This window comes from Hemitrygon akajei, chromosome 16 (assembly GCF_048418815.1).
Source record: "Hemitrygon akajei chromosome 16, sHemAka1.3, whole genome shotgun sequence".
Classification (NCBI taxonomy): Eukaryota; Metazoa; Chordata; class Chondrichthyes; order Myliobatiformes; family Dasyatidae; genus Hemitrygon; species Hemitrygon akajei.
This window is the reverse complement of record NC_133139.1, coordinates 89,974,399-89,994,845: the sequence shown is the minus strand read 5'-3', so window position 1 is coordinate 89,994,845 and position 20,447 is coordinate 89,974,399.

Sequence of the window (20,447 nt, the reverse complement as noted above, 5' to 3'; positions counted from 1 at the left end):
ATTCCACCTTTCACCCTTAACCTATGATCTTGCCTTCCTTGGTGGCAGGACTCACAGGTTTAGGAGAACCTGTCGGAGTGATTGATCCAAATAAATGCAACTCAATGCGCAGCAGCGCAAAAGGCATTGAGGGAACTCAGCAAGTCAGGCACCATCTATTGGGGGTAAATGCACAGTTGAGCTTTTGGGTCAAGACCCTTCACATGGGGTAGAAGGAAAGAGCGGTACAACCAGTACTGTATAAAAAGGTGGAAGAGAGGGGTGGAAGAACTAGCAGGTGATGGTGATAGAGTCCTAGAAGATGGCAGCTTATTCTGAAGATGGTCCAGTACAGCAGTGCAGGGTGGGGGGAATGAACGTTTAAATGTTTCACTCCGCATTAATCTTCCTAATCCCACAATAACACATACAGTAACTTCCTGTTGCTTTTATCTGCCAAGCAATTTAAGCAGATAATTCATGCCAAGTGATCTTTTTCTGGCTCCGTTTAAAATAGATACTTGGCTCTGAGCAAAGTTGACGCACTGTTGGGCATACCTTTGATTTAACATAACTTGCTAATGATCTAATCTGACTGTAAACATCAGTTCTAAATTTCCAGCAATGTCCCTGTGGAAACATAAAAATATCCTGGTATCATATTAATAATTCACTGGAAAATTTAAAAGCTACTGTAATTGCATATAACCACATCTGTTTGCAAAATGTAATCCGGCTATGAATCTTCTTTATGCATGAATGTCTGTGTGTTAGCGGACTCAATCTTTTTTCCAGGCAGGTACCTATGTGTTCAATTTCCACACCAGAGACCTAAGCTCTAAAAAGACGAGACTACAGAGCATCATCTCCCATTTAAAAGGCAAAAGATCCTGCTTGGAGAATTCAGCAGAAATTTCATGGACTTCTCTTATCGTAAAAAAAAAATACGATCACATTGATTTTCCTATTGGGATCTTCCTGGGCAAAACTCAGCTTCTACGTTTCTTACACAACGTTAAGATCTTGAAAAGCGAAGAAAGCACGGCAGCACCTTTACTTCCTTAGGAGTCGGCAGAAATACAGCAGGACATCAAAAACTTTGACAACCTTCTGTAGATCTATAGTGGAGAATGTATTAACTGGCTGTATCATGGCCTGGTATGGGAACACAAATGTCTTTGAATGGAAAATCCTACAAAAGGTAATTGGTTTGGCCCAGTACATCACGGGTAGAGACCTCTCGGACATTGAGCACATCTACATGAGACGCTGTCACTGGAAAGCAACAGACATCACCAGAGATCACCACCACCCAGGCCTTTTGCTCTTTTCCCGCTGCTGACATCGGGTAGAAGGTAAAAGAACCTCAGAACTCGTGCCACCAGGTTGAAGAACAGTTACAATCCATCAACCAGAAGACCGTGAGACATAGGAGCAGAATTGTTTGGCTCACCAAGTCTGCTCCACATTCAATCATGGCTGATCCTTTTTTCCCCTCCTCAGCCCCACTCCCCAGCCTTCTCCCTGTAACCTTCGATGCCATGTCCAATCAAGAACATATCAATGATATTAAATATACCTTAAATACACCCAATGATCTGGCTTCCACAGCTGCACAATTCCACAAATTCACCACCCTCTGGCTAAAGAAATTTCTCCACATCTCCATTTAAAATGGACACCCCTCTATCCAGAGGCTGTGACTCCTTGTCCTAGAATCCCCCACCATGGGAAATATCCTTTCCATACCTACTCTGTCTTGACCTTTCAACATTTGAAAAGTTTCAATTAGATCACCCCTCATCCTTTTAAATTCCAGCAAGTACAGACCCAGAGCTATCAAACGTTCCTCATATGGTAACCCTTTCATTTCTGGAATCATCTTTGTGAACCTCTTCTGTATCCTCTCCAATACCAACACACCTTTTCTTAGCTGAAGAGCCCAAAATTGTTCACAATACTCAAGGTGAGGCCTCACCAGTATCTTATAAAGCCTCAGTATCATATCCTGCTCTTGTATGAATGCTAACATTGCATTTGCCTTCCTCACCACAAACTCAACCTGCAAGTTAACTTTTAGGGTGTTCTGCACAAGGACTCCCAAGTCCCTTTGCATCTCAAAGTTTTGGATTTTCTTCCAGTTTAGAAAATAATCTGCACATTTATTTCTACTACCAAAGTGCATGACGGTGCATTTTGCAACATTGTATTTCATTTGCCACTCTCTGTCTAAGCCCTTCTGCATCCTGCACAAAGCCTTTTCCTGGAAAGAGGCAATGTATGTCTTTTGCACTGATAATACTGGTATAGCTTCTGTGCAATTCATTATGAAACTGCATGTAATTTCTATGGTTTAGGCTGCACATGAAAATAAATGGTTCCAAAACACTCTACACCATAAGATACTGAAAATAAAAAAAAGTTTGAAACAGCTTACCACTTTGTATTTTCGAGCAAAATTGAGAGGTATGTTTTTTGCTCTGGAAGTGTTACTTCACATTGTGTGCAATTTCAGCTACACAACTGCACATACCTTTGCATGTTTATTCAATATTAACCACAGACAGCAGCCTAACCCTTCTGTGATAGCTTAATTACCAAAGTTCCTTGACAAGAGGCAGAGACAAACAGATCCATACTGAGCTACACTTATCTCTTTCGCCCTTCCTTTGACAACCGCGGCGTGCTTTAACAGAAACTGCTGGGCTCTTTGCCAATATAAACTAACCTGATATCTTAAAGGGCTTGATAAGGGCTAAGTTGATCCAACTTCCTTCTCCTCCTGTTCAGACAAAGCATTTGATTGTGGCCAGAAGAATGGTAAAGCATTAACTTATTGACCTGCGCAGTGGAAGTGACCAATTAGTGAAGTCTCTGGGGGCAAGAGTAGAGACTCACAGAAGGCTTATTGTTGACCCAGCTAGAATTAGCTGGGGTTTACTAGTTAATTACTTATTCACAACCTTACACTTATTCCTGTGACGGGAATAGAGAGCGTTTCCAAATTTGCAGAGCGGGGCGTTGAGTCTTCGTGAAACCCTTGTCCGTACATCACCCCAATCAGCCTCCGCACCGTAAACTCTGCCTTTCATTTCCTGATATCTCGAGAAAGCAGCCAATATAATCAAAGACAACACCCTCCTTGCTTCTCCTGCCTTTTATAGGAAGGAGATACAAATGCTTCAAAAATAACCACCAGGCAGGACAGCTTATACCCTCTGTTATAAAACTATTGAACAGAGGTCACGTAGGATAAAGATGAACTATTTACCTAACAGGCCTTTCACCTTACCTTCGGCCTGCATTTCAAGTTCTCAGTTCTCTTATTTTCTGTATTCTATCATTGAGGCACATACTCTGCGATTCAGGTGCAGCTTCTTCCTCTCTGCCATCTGGTTTCTGAGTGGACATTGAACCGATGAACACTACCTCACTAAGTTCTTATTTTCACTTTTGTACTACGTATTTAACTTTCATATATCGTAAACATGATCACAAACACAAGATAGAGTATGCATGTGCTGGAAATCCGAGCAACACACTCAACATGCTGCAGGAATTCCAGGGAAAAGTGTACAGTTGACATTTTGGGTCGAGACCCTTCATCTGGACTGAAATAGAATGGAGAGGAAGAAGTGGGAGGCTAGAGAGGGGGACAGGAGATAGGTGGAGGAGGGGGGGATGAAGTATGAAGCCAGAAGGTGATAGGAGGAAAAGTTAAAGACCTGGAGAAGAATGGAGAGTGGATTTCCAGCACCTGCAGAATCTCTTGTGTTGTATTCTTTACATATGTGAGGCCCTTCTTCAGGACTGAGAAAGAAGGGAGAAAACGCCAGAATAAAAAGGTTGAGGGAGGGGAAGAGGATAGCTAGAAGGTGATAGGTGAAGCCAGGTGGGTGGGAAAGGTCAAAGGCTGGAGAAGAAAGAATCTGATAGGAACGGAGAGTGGACCATAGGAGAAAGAGGAGGGAGGGGAAAGTAATAGGCAGGTGAGAAGACATAAAAGTTCAGACTGTGGAATAGAAAGGAGTGGGGGTTGGAATTTGTTCACCAGAAGGAGAAATTAATGTTCATTGCATCAGGTTGGAGGCTACCCAGACGGAATATAAGGTGTTGCTCCTCCACCCTGAGCGTGGCCTCATCTTGGCACAAGAGGAGGCAATGGATCAACACATCAGAACAGGAATGGGAAAATGTTTGGCCACTGGGAAGTCCTGCTTGTGGCAGATGGTGCAGTCCCCCAATTTGTGACAGGTCTCACCAATGTAGAGGAGGCCGTAAAGGGAGCACCAGACACAACTGATGACCCCAGCAGATTCACAGGTAAAGAGGTGCCCCACCAGGAAGGACTGTCTAAGGCCTTGAGTGGAGGAGGTGTATGGACAGGTGTAGCACTTAAGAAGTTTTTCACTGTTCTTCAGTACATGTGACAATAACAGAATAATTTCCAATGCCTAATAACTGTCATTAACATAGACATTTCAGACTCTCCGAGAGGCCCAGTACAAATATAGACATAAGACATAGGAGCAGAATTAGGCCATTCAGCCCATCGAATGTGTTCCATCATGGAATTTATTTGCCTTCTCAAATCCATTCTCCTGCCTTCTCCCTGGGACCTTTAACACCCTGAACCTATCAACTTCTACTTCAAATAAACCCAATGACTTGGCCTTCACAGCCATCTGTGGCAATGAATTCTACAGATTCACCACCCTCTGGCTAAAAAAATTCCTCTTCATCCTTGTGTTCTGAAACTGTGCCCTCTGGCCCTAGATTTCTCTCTGCCCCCCCCCCCCACCCCCATTGGAAATGCCCACTCCACATCCACCCTATCAAAGCTTTTCAATGTCCAATAGGTTTCAATGAGATCGCCCATCATTCTTCTAAATTCCAGTATGTACAGGCCCAGAGCCATCAAACATGTCTCATACATTAACCCTTTCATTCCCAGGATCACTCGCATGAACCTCCTCTGATTGTGTCCTATCTCAGCACCTCCTTTCTTAAATAAGGGCCCAAAGCCGTTCACAATATGCCAACTGTGGTCTGACCCAATGTCTTATTAAGCCTCAGCATTACTTCCTTGCTTTTATATTCTTGTCCACTAGAAATGATTGCTTTCCTTTCTACTAATTTAACATGAATGTTAATCTTTGGTGAATCCTGCACAAGGTCTTCTAAGTCCCTTTGCAACTCCAGTTTCTCACTATAAAACCTGCTGATAAGGGGGGAGCTGTTGTCTAGCGTACTAACCTCTACCTGGCCAGCTCTGTATCACTTTCGCCAATCACCTTTCCAGCTCTTAGCTTCATCCCACCCCCTCCGGTCTTCTCCTATCATTTTGCATTTCCCCCTCCCCACACTACTTTCAAATCTCTTACTATCTCTCCTTTCAGTTAGTCCTGACGAAGGGTCTCGGCCCGAAACGTCAACAGTGCTTCTCCCTATAGATGCTGCCTGGCCTGCTGTGTTCCACCAGCATTTTGTGTGTGTTGTTTTCTGAAATTGCTCCCTATTTGCACCTTTATTGTTCCTATCAAAGTGCATGACCATACACTTACCTACACTGTAATCCATCTGCCACTTCTTTGCCCATTCTCTTAACCTGTCCAAGTCTTTCTGCAGACTCTCTGCCTCCTCAACACTACCTGCCCTTCCACTTATCTTTGTATCATCTGCAAACCTGGCCACAAGACTATCAGTTCTGTCATCCAGATCATTGAAATATAACATGAAAAGAAATGATTCCAACACAGACTCCTGCAGCACACCACTATTCACCGCTGGCAACCCTTTGTTCCCACTCTTAGCCTCCTGCCAGTCAGCCAAGCTTCTATCCATGCTAGTATCTTTTCTGTAATACTTCGGGCTCCTATCTTCTTTGGTAGCCTAATACGTGGCACCTTGTCAAAGGCCTTCTGAAAATCTAAGTAAACAACATCAACCAATTCTCCTTCGACTACCCTGCTTTTTATTTCTTCAAGGAATTCCAACAGATTTATCAGGCAAGATTTTCCCTTCAGGAAATTATGCTGACTATGGCCTGAATTATCATGTGTCTCCAAGTACTGTACTGTGCAAAGGTCTTTGGCACACATATATATTTTTTTTCACCCCCTTATGGGCAGTGTTTAGGTGTATTTTCCCCTCAACCTTGGGTCTCCGCCAAAGGCCTGGAAGCTTGAGTGTTCGGTGTAGTATCCTTGCTGTTCCGGGTAGTGTTCCTAGCCATTCCCAACATCCTTTGCTCCCACTGGACTCACAACCTCACTTTCCGCTCCACGTTGACAAATACAACACTGTGCAAAAGTCCTAATCATCCAAGCTATGTATATGTGCCTAAGACCAATGCACAGTACCGTACCTTGAAAGTTCATCCTTAATAATGGGCTCAAATATCTTACCAGCCATTGAAGTCAGGCTAACTGGCCTATAACTTAGACTAAGATATCCTCACTCGTGTGAAGGAAGCTGAGAGGCAACCTTATAGAGATCTATAGAATACTGAAAAGTATAGATTGAATAGAATTCCAGAGTCATTCTCTCAGGATAGAGAGAATCAAACCAAAGGACACAAATTACAGTTGAGAGGGGTGAAACTAAAAGGAGACCTGAGGGGTAAGTTTTTCACACAAATGGTGGTGATTATCTGATGTGAGCTGCCAGAGGGGATAACAAATACCCCAGTAATTTTTTTGCGGGGGGGGTTGATGTGCCTGATCCATTTTGTTCTTTTTTTTGCGGGGAGGTGGGATTTTAATAGGTACATTTAATGTCAGAGAAATGTATACAATATACATCCAGAAATTCTTCTTCTTTGCAAACATCCACGAAAACAGAGGAGTCCCCCGAAGAATGAATGACAGTTAAATGTTAGAACCCCAAAGCCCCCCCAGCTCCCCCCTCCCATGCACAAGCAGCAACAAAGTAGCTGGGGGTCAATCTGCCTGATCTGTTTTGCTCCGTTTTTGTGTGGGAGAAGGGATTTGGGGTCAATCAGTTTTTGTGTGGGAGAAGGGATTTGGGGGTCGATATGCCTGACTTGCTTTGCTCAGATTTTGAGTGGGAGAAGGGATTTGGGGGTCGATATGCCTGATCTGTTCTTTTTTGCAGGAAGGTAGGATTTTGGGGTTGATGTGTCTGATCCATTTTGTTCATTTTTTTTGAGGGGAGATGGGATTTGGGGGTTGAAGATCGCTCTGCCTTTCTTTCTCTTTACTTTCTTGGTTTTGTAGCTACCCAGACAGAGTTGCAGACTTTGAGAACAAAGGTGCCTTTGAACTGTTAAGAGGGATTTGGACAGGTTGTGGGAAAGCAGCGTCCATCATCGAGGGATTCTCACCAACCAGGCCATGCTCTTTTCTCACTGTGGCCATCGGGTGGAGGGTGCGGGGGCCTCACAACTCACACAGCCAGGATCGGGAGCAATGGCTGTCCCCCAACCTTCAGGCGCTTGAACAAAAGGAGATAATTACACTAATCTATTGAGATGTTCCCACAACAAATGTTCTCACTTTAAAGACTCTTTATCGTGTTATCTCATATTCTCATTATTTATTGCTATTTATTTATATTTGCATTTGCACAGTTTGTTGTCTTCTGCATTCTGGTTAATCTTTCATTGATCCTGTTATAGTTACTATTCTATGGATTTGCTGAGTTTGCCCACAGGAAAGGAATCTCAGGGTTGTATGTGGTGACATATATGTCCTCTGATAATAACATTCACTTTGACTTTGACATGGAGAAGAAAGGCATAGATGGAAACAGGCAAACTCCGGCAAGTGGGATTAACAGAGATAATTCTCATAGTTGGTATGGACAGGTGGGTTGAATGGGATTGCTTTTGTGCTGTTTAATTCTGTGCTCCTATTATAGATATATCTACAAAGATTCTTGTAAAGTGTAATAGGTGCATTGACAAAAGAAAAACACATTATCTTGGGAAGAAGATCATTATCAAACAAAATATCATGGCAGGTGATCAAATGTTTGACCATAAAAGGGAGCTTGGAAAGTCTAAATGTAGGAAGAGTCCACAAAGGAGATTCCAGTGCTTGGGCCATCAACAACGCTGCACTCAGGAATTGGCCACAGGCTCAGATGTGGTCAGGTGTTTCAGAACTGCCAGGGTGAAGCAGTTGTGGACAATTACAAGGACAAGCAGATGTAGAGTTGAAAGATGGGACACCAAGGTGGGGTTTTGGAAATGTAGATGATAATTGTTAAATGGAGGTACTGTTTGGACTAGATATCAATATAAGGCAACAGAATTGGGAAATTGATTTTGATGAGTAAGGACATGAAAAGTTGGGCAAAATCAAAAGGATTGAGATCAAATGCAGAATACATCCACTCAAGGAGAAGGTTTGAGAAACAGAATCGCCCACTAAACTCCTTGGAATTTTCACCGCAGGATCCGACTGGACACATTGCCATATTATTCCTTGTACCTGGGCACAGAACTACAGAGTGAAATTTGCACCTTACACAGAGCACCCAAATTCTTGAGCCACACACACAAAATGGTAGAGGAATTCAGCAATTCAGGTAGCATCTATGGGGAGGTGAAAACAGTGGACACCAAGATTAATGAATGGTATTAACTCAAAATGTTGACTGTTTACTCCCTCTCTGCAGATGCTGCCCGACTTGCAGTGCTCCACCAGCATTTTGGGTGTGTTGCTCTGGATTTCCGGCATCTGCAGAATCTCCTGATGAAGGGTTTCGGCCCGAAACGTCGTTATTACCTCCTCCCATAGATGCTGTCTGGCCTGCTGAGTTCTGCCAGCATTTTGTGTTTTTTGTCTGCAGAATCTCTTGTTTTCATATAAGACCATAAGACATGGGGCAGAAACAGGCTACTCGACCCATCAAGTCTGCTCCGCCATTCCATCATTGCTCAGTCCCATACACCTGCCTTCTCACCATATCCTTTGGTGTTCTGTCCAATCAGGAAATGATCAACTTCCGCCTTAAATATACCCACGGACTTGGCCTCCACCGCAGTCTGTGGCAGAGCATTCCAGAGATTCACTACTCTCTGGCTAAAAATAATCCCTCCTTCCCTCTGTTTTAAAAGGTTGTCCCTCAACTTTGAGGCTGTGCCCTCTAGTTCTGGATACCCCCACCATAAGAAACATCCTCTCCACACCCACCCTATCTGATCCTTTCAACTTTCGGTAGGTTTCAATGAGATCCCCACGCATTCTTGTAAATTCCAGTGTGTACAGGCCCAAAGCTGCCAACACACCTCATATGTAAACTCCCTCCTCCCCACAATCATCTTCATGAACCTCCACTGACCAGTCAAGTACTCCAGGTAACCAGCAAAACGTTCAGAGCTGTGAGAGTTTAAGACAGGGAAGCCATCTAGCCAAGAAACAGTTAAAATTAACAAACCAGATAGTCTGTGACCTGATAAATTTTAATGGCTTAATGCTGACAATTATCAGCATATTAAGCCATTAGACCTGTGAAACAACTTGCTAATTGTATCTTGCCTGGCAGGCTAGATTTATGGGAGCGAGATAAGGGAAGCAAGGAAGTGGAAAGTCTGATGAAGGGTTCTTCCTCCTTCCTTCCTTCCGAGAACTGATGAAGGGCTCAGCACAAAACATCGACTTTTCATTCATTTCCATAGATGGCCGTCGCTCCAGCATTTTGTTGCTCAAGGTTTCCCGCATCTCTTGTGTTTAACATTCAAATCCTTGTATTCATTTGGAACCTTTCACACTCCCGAAATGAGATCAGTTTGCCAGTACATTACATATCTCTCTGAAGCCCTGTGTTACTGCTGTACAAATAATTAATCAGAAAAGTTACTGTAAAAAGCTTGCAACATCATGCTTTCATCAATGGAAAAATACCTAGAGCCCATAATTTTTTTTTCCTTAAGGAAAGCTATTTACAAGTCTGTTTGATGCTTTCTTTGGAACTGACGAATAAAATTAGATGGGCACTAATATGCCAGCTGGTTTCACTCTTCAGCTGAAAAAAATTATAGATCTTCAAATTATTTATAAGTTTTTCTGTGCCATAACTTTATTCAATGGGAATGATGCCAATCAACAGCCTGACATGCCACGGTACGTTTTCATGGTTGGATAAAGGACTGGAACTCAGAGAGCTGAGTCGCAAATATTAGAGTGCAAATACCAACAAGGATTCAAACTTGTAACTAAATCAATCCAGAATATTGGGTGACAATAGCTAGTAGCAGTGATTTGCCTACTGAGTTATAAAATCCCTTCAGGGATAAATCTGCTGTTTGTGTTCAGTTTGGACCATCTGTCATTCCAGACACCACCACCATGTGGTTGACTCCCCTTGAGAATTTCAATGATGGACAATAATTGCCCACAATCTAGTGAATAATTAACAATGTTGTAGCATATTATGCCTTAATAATTCAAGTGCTCATCTAGATAAGCCAGTGAGCATTCTTGCCTCCACCACTTGCTCGGGCATTGTGTTCCAGATTGCATCTGCACTCCATTGAAGGCATTCTTCTTCAAATCTCCTCAAAGCCTGTTTCTCCTTACCTGAACCCACTGATCTGGCCTCTTATCTCTACTCATTTGCCTATCACCTCCCCATGGGTCCCCTCCTCCTTCTCCTTCTCCTATGGCCCACTCTCCTCTCCTATCAGATTCCTTTCACTCCAGTCCTTCACTTTTCCTACCGAACTGGCTTCACCTCTTACCTTCTAGCTGCCCTCCTTCCCTTCCGGCACCTTCCCCTTTCCTTCTCAGCCTTGATGAAGGGTCTCGGCCTGAAACATCGACTGCTTATTAATGTCCATAGATGCCGCCTAACCCGCTGAGTTCCTCCAGTGTTTTGTGTGTGTTGACCTGTCAGTTTAGTCACCTCAGCCTCGAGGGCAGCATGCCTCACTACCTGCAGTGCTGTGCAAAAACAGGTCTTGGGCACAGATATATAATTAGCTAGGATGCTGACACAATACACTAATAATTTTATGTATTGCACTGTACTGCTGCCACAAAAAAAACAATTTCATGACTTACGTGAGTGATGATAAACCTAATTCTGATCTGGGTCTCTGTTGTGGACGGGGCAGGGAGAGGGGAATTATAATTGGGAAATGGGGAAGGGAGAGAGACATTCTGTAATGATCAATAAACCATTTGTTTGGAATCAAATGACTTGGCCTGGTGTCTCAGACTGGGTGTGCCTGCACCTGTGCCACTCCCTGCCCCTGGCACCTGTGCCACACCCCACCCCCTCAGACCAAACTATGATGAGCTCAGAGTTCCCAGACCGAAACTCGGTAACTTGCACACAGAACCGTTCATGATGGACTCGGTTTGTCCCACGACTGTCAAAGAGACATCTAAGCAGCAGCCACAAAATGCTGGAGGAGCCCAGCAGGCCAGGCGTCATCTGTGGAAGAGAATACGGTTGATGTTTTGGGTCAAAACCATTCAGCGGGACTGGAGAAAAACGGCTGAAGAGCAGATTTAAAAGGCGGGGGAAGGGAGAGAGAAACACAAGGTGATAGGTGAAACCTGGAAGGGGGGGGAATGAATGAATCAAAGAGCTGTGAAATTGATTGGCAAAAGAGACAGAAGGCCATGGAAGAACGAAAATCCAGGAGCCTGGAGGGAGGTGAATGGTAGGCAAGAAGATAGGTGAGAGGGGGAAAAGGGGATGGAAAATTCTGAAGGGGGGAAAAAAGTGGGGGGCATTACCAGAAGTTCAAGAAATCGATGTTCATGCCACCAGGTTGTGGCCACCCAGATGGAATATAAGGTGCTGTTCCTCCAACCTAATTGCGGCTTCATCACAACAGTGGAGGACGCCATGGAAAGACATATCGGAATGGGAATGGGAAGTGGAATTAAAATAGATGGCAACTGGAAGATCCCACTTTTTCTGGCAGATGGAGCGTAGGTGCTTGGAGAGACGGTCTTCCAATCCATGTTGGGTCTCACGTACAGGAGGCCACACCGGGAACACCAGAAGCAGTTTATGACCCCAACAGACTCACAGGTGAATTGTTGTCTCTTCTGGAAGGACTGTTTGGGGCCTGAATAGTAGTGAGGGAGGAGGTGTAGGGACAGGTGTAGCACTTGTTCCAGTTGCAGGAATAAGTACCAGGAGGGAGATCAGCAGGGATGGATGAATGGAAAAGGGAGTCAGGTAGGGAGTGATCCTAACAGAAGGAAGAAAGTGGGAGGGGAGGGAAAGGGGTGGGATCCCGTTGGGTCACCAAACACAAAACTAGCTACTTGCCCCAAGCAGTAAGTGTGATCAACAGTTCCACCCCTAACCCCCCTCCACACCGCCCCACACACACACAAACCCCCCCCAACCGCCACTATTTTATCATTTCCTGTATGAATCACCTTATGTACAGACACTCCTGTGCCTAGTGTCACTTTATGGACATAAAATCAATCAATGTATCATAAACTATCTTATGTATTTATATTTATTGTGTTCTATTATTATTGTTGCATCAGATCCAGAGTAAAAATTATTTAGTTCTTCTTTTCACTTGTGTGCAGGAAGTGACATTAAACTACCCTGAAGAAGGGTCTCGGACTGAAATGACAACTATTTACTCTTTTCTAAAGATGCTGTCTGACCAGCTCCAGCATTTTGTGTGTGTTCCTTTGAATATCCGGCATCTGCAGAATCTCTTGAAATGATTTTGAGTCTTGAATCTGTAGAAAGAGAAACAGATAATGTTTCAGACTGGAGACCCGTCATCAGCACTGGGTAAGACAGAGAAAAAACAAGTTCAGTTTCAGTAGCAGAGAGAGTTATTGTTACGTGGTGGTTATCCGCAATGTCTGACGATGACGGGAAACTGTGCGGGAGCCCTCTCGAAGTGGAAAAGCCACTGCACTGGGGCAGCTGCACTCTATCAACTTCAGAAGTCCTGGTCTAGGTCCAGTGGTACAAGCAAGCGTCACAGACCGGGGTCTTCCTTGGCTGCAGTGGATGACCATGACATCTTCTGTGCTTGTCAAGCCCTTCGCTCTCCACAGAGCATTGCAATCCTGTCTTCCTGGCCGCTGGGTCCCACTGCAGATCTCATCCGCCCAGCCGCTGGAGCTGACTTTGTAACCTAGGACAAGCATGTCCCTGTCTCACCAGGGTATATAATTTATGATATATTATTACATATTGCTACTATATAATAACAGTTATTATTTCATGATATAAAATCCATTTATGATGTAAGATAGAAAACCCAGTGGCCAGGGTTCAATTCCCATCGCTGTCGGTAAGGAGTTTGTACGTTTTCCCTGTAGTCGCATGGGGTGATCCGGTTTCCTCCCACATTCTAAAGGCGTATGGGTGAATAGGTTAACTGGTCACATGGGTGTAATTGGTGAGTGGAGGCTCGCTGGGCCGGAAGGGCCTGTTGCTGTATCTCTAAATTAAATAAACTATGATTATTAAAAACAGCAAGGGAAAAAACCTCAAGTAGAGTAGATTGATATTTCTCCTCTTGCCAGAGTCCAGCAGCTCCTCTGGAACTTCAGCTGATGTATCATCGTCAGCAGAGACCTGAGGCAGATTAGAATTACCAAGTTTGGATTCTGATCAGTTCAAGTTACTTCTTTGTTCCAACAGCTGAGAATATTCTGTCTGTCTTTGCCAAGTTTCCATCTAATCAGGCCGGAGGAGTAAATTTGCTTTCTGTATATTTTTGGTCACTGATGGGTGGGGTCAGTGGAATGACGTCTCTTTGTGGGGTCCTCCTCACCACGCTGGTGTGATGTGCAGGGAACGTACGAAAATAAGCCCCGATATTCCTCAATGAAATATTGCTCCTCACGTGCGTGGGGCTGCCAAGCTGAAATCGTTCCAGAATAATGCCCAGTAATAAACACAACAGCTTGCACTTATAGTCAGTTGCCTCTTTATTAAGTACCTCCTGTAGCTAGCAAAGGGGCCACTAAGTGTACGTTCATGGTCTTCTGCTGCTGTAGCCCATCCACTTCAAGGTTCAATCTGTTCTGCATTCAGAAATGCTTCTCTGCACACCCGTTATTTGAGTTACTGTCACCTTGAGCCAGTCTGGCCATTCTCCTCTGACCTCTCTCATTAACAAGGCATTTTCATCCACAGAAATGTACCTCGCTGGATTTTTGTTTTGTTTTTCTTACCATCCTCTGTAAACTCCAAAGACAGCTATGTGTGAAAATCCCAGGAGATCAGCATCTGGCACCAACAATCATTCCACAAAGTCACTTAAATCACATTTCTTCCCCCATTCTGATGTTTAGTCTGAACAACAACTGAAACTCTTGCCCATGTCTGCATGCTCGTTGCATTGACATGATTGGCTGATTATACATTTGAATTGGTGGATGCTGTGTACTTGGATTTTCAGAAGGCCTGTGACAAGGTGCCACACATGAGGCTGCTTACAGGTTAAGAGCCCGTGGTATTACAGGAAATAAACCAGCATGGATAGAGCATTGGCCGAGTGGCAGGAGGCAAAGAGTGAGAATTGAAGGGGGCCTTTACTGGTTGGCTGCCGGTGACTAGTAGTATTCCACAGGGGTCTGTGTTGGGATCGCTTCATTTTACATTATATATCAATGATTTGGATGACAGAATTGATGGCTTTGTGGCCAAGTTTACAGACAATATGAAGGTAGATGGTGCGGAAGGTAGTTTTGAGGAAGAAGAGAGGCTACAGAAGGACTTAGACAGATTAGGAGAATGGGCAAAGAAGAGGCAGGTGGAACACAGAGTTGGGAAATGCATGGTCATGCACTCTGGTAAAAGAAATAAAAATGTAGACTATTTTCTAAATAGGGAGAAAATTCTAAAATCTGAGGGCAAAAATACATTGGGAGTCCTCGTGCAGGATTCCCAAAGGTTAATTTGCAGGTTGAGTCTGTGGTGAGGAAGCCAAATACAGTGTTGAGGGGTTCTGATTGGGTGGATGTGGAGAGGATGTTTCCTATGGAGGGGGAGTCTAAAACCAGAGGATAGAAGAACGCCCTTTTAGAACAGAGATGATGAGTTTCTTTAGCCAGAGAGCAGTGAATCTGTGGAATTTGTTGCCCTGGGCAGCTATGAAGGCCAAGGCATTTTTGGGTATATTTAAGGCAGAGGTGATAGATTCTTGATTTGCCAGGGCATGAAGGGATATGGGGAGAAGGCAGGAGATTGGGGCAGAGAGAGAAAATGGATCAGCCATAAAATGGCAGAGCTGACTGGATGAGCCGAATAGCCTAATTCTACTCCTATACACTCCTATACCACAGCATCTCTGTGGTTTTAACAAGTAGGTGAACAGGTGTACCTAATGAAGTGTTCACCAAGTGTATACAGCACTTAAAATGCAATAAACACCATGATTCCATGGGAACACAGCCAAACACAATTTAATTCTAAACCCTATCAGGTACTGTATCTCACAATGTTAATGAAGTGCTGAGTCACCATGCCCATGGACCAACTATGGTAGATGAGTCATAGAACCATAAATCAGTCATCAGTCATCGAAACCATCGAAGCAGGCTCTTCAGTGTATCTTGTCCCTGCCGATCCACAGTGAGTTTACTTTAACAATTTTATTTATATATGTATTTACTGTAATTCAGTTTATTTTCTCTGTTATTATGTATTGCATTGTATTGCTTCTGCAAAGTCAACAAGTTTCATGGCACATGCCAGTGATATTAAACTTGATTCTGCCTATTCACATCAACCCTCAGCTGGATCAAAGCCCTCCATTCACCTCCCATCCAAACATGCCTTAAACTTTGTATCCAAACCTGGAGCCTCTACTTCTGCTGGTAGCTCGTTTCACACTCACACCACCCTCTGAGTGAAGAACTTCCCCCTCAAGTTTCCCTTGAATATTTCACTTTTCGTCCTTAACCCGTGACCTCTAGTTCTAGTCTCACCCAAGCTCAGTGGGAAAAGCCTGCTTGCTTATATCCTATCTATACCCCTCAAACTTTTGCATAGCCGTATCAAATCTCCCCTCGTTCTTCTTCACTCCAGTGTGTAATGGACTGATGGGCCAACTGTCCTAATTCTGCTCCTATGTCTTGTAATGTCCTAACCTATTCAACCTTTGCCTGTAACTTAGGTCCTCAAGTCTAGGAAACATCTTTGTAAATTTTCTCTGTACTTTTTCATTCTTATTGATATTTTCTCTGTTAGAAGGTGACAGGAACTACACACAATACTCGCAATCTGGCCCCACTAAAGTCCTGTACAACGTCAACATAACATGCCGTTAGGGACTAGTATAGACGAGCACAGTGGACACATGGTGTGCCCAAGGCCCTATATTTGTGCTGTATAACTAGATACAGATGAAAGGTCTCGGCCTGAAACGTCAACTGTTTCTTTCCCGTCCATAGAAGCTACCTGACCTGCTGAGCTCCTGTAGCACATTGTCTAGATTTCCAGCATCAGCAGTACCTCTTGTGTCCTGGAGATACAAGGACTGTACTACTATCATGGCAGTGTAGCAGGTAGTGCAACGCTTCACAGCAACAGCTGTCAGATCAGAGTCAATTCCTGCCATTGTCTATACAGAGCCTGTACATTCTCTCTGTGGCCACATGCGCTTCCTCGCACATTCCAAAGATGTACAGCTTAGGGTTAGTTCACTCTGGGCAAGTAACGAGGCAATGGAAGCACGGAGATGCTTGCAGGCTGCCCAGTGTAACCCTCATTTGTTAGAAAGCACACTGGAGTTAGGGTATATAGTTCGCTAGCAAGCAGTCCTCAGATCTGAATATGGATTGTAGACTGAATTTAAAATGCAGCCCTATTCAATAGTTGTCCTGGAGCTGTGGACTCGAGTTGACTGCAGACCAGACAATCGTGATTAGCATTTGTTTTGGGTGTCTGGAGTGTGGGTGTGAAGAAAGAGGTGTGTGAAAAGAAAGTATTGTAACTATAGAATTGTCCTGCTGTTACTTTTGATCTTTAGCATATGAAAATGTCATGTAATGCTTGGTCAAAAAGGCCTCTTCCTCCCGAGAGTGTCTCAATATGGTGCCAGGTGCTCATTTTTAGACCCTAAGACCATATGACATAGGAGCAGAACTAGGCCCTTTTGTCCATTGAGTCCCAGATTCCTCATTTCTTAGTGTCCTACCGGCCACCATGTTAGACCCTGCTTGGTCCTCCCAAAGTGCCACACTTCACAATTGTCTGTACCAAGTTCCATCTGCCATTTTTCCAGCTGATCTAGATCCTGATGCAAGCTTTGATAGTCTTCCTCGCTGTCGACTATACCCCCAATCTTGGTGCCATCCACAACTTTGCTGATCCAGTTTACCGCATTATCATCGAGAGTATTGATATAGAAGGCAAACAGCAATGGATCCAGCACTCATCCCTGCATCACACCACTAGTCACAAGCCTCCAGTCGGAGAGGCAACCCTCTACTGCCACTCTCTGGCTTCTCACACAAAGCCAATGTCTAATCCAATTTACTAACTCATCTTGAATGCCAGCAACTGAGCCTTCTTGACCAACCTCCCATGCGGGACCTTGTCAAAGGCTTTGCTAAAGTCCATGTAAACAACATCCACTGCTTTGCCTTCAACAACTTTCCTGGTAACAACAAAATTTTGTAATCTACCAAAATTCCTGGGACCAGAGGAGAGGCAGCCCCTGACCTTTCAAGATGAGGTGACAGAAAGTAGGCACTATAAGGTACATCCATAATTGGAAAAGTGCTAGAATCCACTATTGAGATATTAGCAGGATACTTATATATCATTAGACAAGGAAACAGACAATCAACATGTTTTTATACAGAAGAAATTCTGTCTGACTAATTTGGTAGAGTTTTTTGGGGATTACTAAAGAGGAAACAGTGAATGTGGTGTATTTGATTTCCAAACATATTTGAGAGGTTGATTCATAAATGGGTTACCACACAAGGTAAGAGCACATGTTGGGGATAATATGTTGGCAAACTAACTCAACATTAAGTAGACAGGTAGGATAAATGGATGATTTTCAGATTGGTACTCGGGAGCTGTGCTAAGGATTCAACTACTTACACTCTAAGGGTAGTAGAAAAACTTGGTGATAATACAAAATCAAAAGCCAGGTTTAGCAAGTTGTGAGGAGGACAAAGCTTGTAAAGGGCTGCTGATATATTAAAATCAGTGGGTAAGAAATTGGCTGATGGTGCATAATGTGGACTAACATACAAACTTAAAAATTGTGAAATTGCAAAATATTTAGAGTAAAAGGAGTGTGGGGTCCAGGCATGTGAAACATAAAAAGCTAGCACAGAGGTAACACAAGCAATGACAATGGCTGACAGAGCGTAGGATACAAGCGAGGAAGTTCTGGTGGAACCTTACAGGGCCTGGTTAGACTGTAGCTGGTACAAGCGAGCAAGTTTTGGTCTCCCTATTTAACAATAGCTGCACAGGATGCAATGGAGAGAAGATTCACTAGAGAGCTTCCTGGGATGACTATCACCCCAATAGTTCATTAGACTTTAGAAGGATGCAAGATGATTTTACTTCAATTTATGAAATTAAAATTCTAAGCGGGTTTGGCTGCTGAGAAGTGTTTGCCCCTGGTAGTGCTATCTAGAACTAGAATACACAGAAGAGTGGGCCATCAATAGCAGACATGAGGAAGAATTTCTTTACTCAAAAGGCTGTAATTCTTTGGCTTTCGATCCCAGACAGCCTTGGAGATGAATCATTTAATACATTTCAGAAAGAGAATATAACTTTCTGGCAGATATTTGAACTACAAGGGAATGAAGAGAGAGGTGCAAGTACAGGATTTGATTAGTCATTGGACGAGGAAGCATTGATCATTCCTGCTATTTTTTTGGTTCTTAAATAGATTTAAGATTTCAGGTTACTGACATTTTCATTAGCACTGCCCAAACTACTGGGTATTTCCAGCATATAGTACCTTTTATCTTTGATTCCCTACAATGACTGTTTCTGGATTCATTGAATTGTTTCATTAAGTACAATCACTGTCTTCACAAATCACCAAATAACCAACAGTCTAGATCAAATTTTAAAATTAGCTCAAGGAATTTATCTTTCATGTTCATTTGGTGTATCATCAATGATGCAGATGGCTTTCAGAAGAAGTGAGGGAGCGACTGATCTCAAGGTGCCACTGTCAATCCTTTAGAACCTTGCATTCACACTGGGCCATACCTCAATTTTCGAGAAAATGGCCCATCATAATTTTGAGTTACTTAGTGATACATGCCATCAATGCTACAGTTTTAATGCCCCTTTTCATCTGCCCCTTTTCAACAGTGGAACGTTGAAATAAACAGCTTGCAGTATAATCTGGTTTCCTCTTTTAAAAAAGCGGATGAGCTCAGAGCGTGGAACAGTACTTGGAGATATGATGTGGTGGCCATTACAGAGACTTGGATGGCTCAAGGACAGGAATGGTTACTTCAAGTGCCAGGCTTTAGATATTTCAGAAAGGACAGGGAGGGAGGCAAAAGAGGTGGGGGCATGCCACTGTTGATCAGAGATAGTGTCACAGCCATTGAAAAGGAGGAAGACAGAGGGATTGTCTATGGCGTCTCTGTGGGTGGAGGTTAGGCACAGGAAGGGGTCAATAACTTTACTGGGTGTTTTTTTATAGGCCGCCCAATAGTAACGGGGATATCGAGGAGCAGAAAGGGAAACAGATCCTGGAAAGGTGTGATAATAACAGAGCTGTTGTAATGGGAGATCTTAATTTCCCAAATATCAATTGGCATCTCCCTAGAGCAAGGGGTTTAGATGGGGTGGAGTTTGATAGGTGTGTTCAGGAAGGTTTCCTGACACAATATGTAGATAAGCCTACAAGAGGAGAGGCTGTACTTAATCTGGTATTGGGAACTGAACCTGGTCAGGTGTCAGATCTCTCAGTGGGAGAGCATTTTGGAGCTAGTGATCATAATTCTGTCTGCTTTACAATAGCATTGGAGAGAGATAGGAACAGACAAGTTAAAAAAGCGTTTAATTGGAGTAAGGGGAATTATGAGGCTATCAGGCAGGAAATTGGAGGCTTAAATTGGAAACAGATGTTCTCAGGGAAAAGTACAGAATAAATGTGGCAAATATTCAGGGGATATTTGTGTGGAGTTCTGTGTGGGTACACTCCAAGTTATGGTAGGGTACAGGAACTGTGGTGTACAAAGGCTGGAATAAATCTAGTCAAGAAGAAAAGCTTACAAAAGGTTAAGAGAGCTAGGTAATGTTACAGATCTAGAAGATTATAAGGCTAATAGAAAGGAGCTTAAGGAGGAAATTAGGAAAGCCAGAAGGGGCCATGAAAAGGCCTTGGTGGGCAGGATTAAGGAAAACCCCAAGGCATTCTACAAGTATGTGAAGAGCAAGAGGATAAGATGCAAAAGAATAGGACCTATCAAGTGTGACAGTGGGAAAGTGTGTATGGAACCGGAGGAAATAGCAGAGGTACTTAATGAATACTTCAGTATTCACTATGGAAA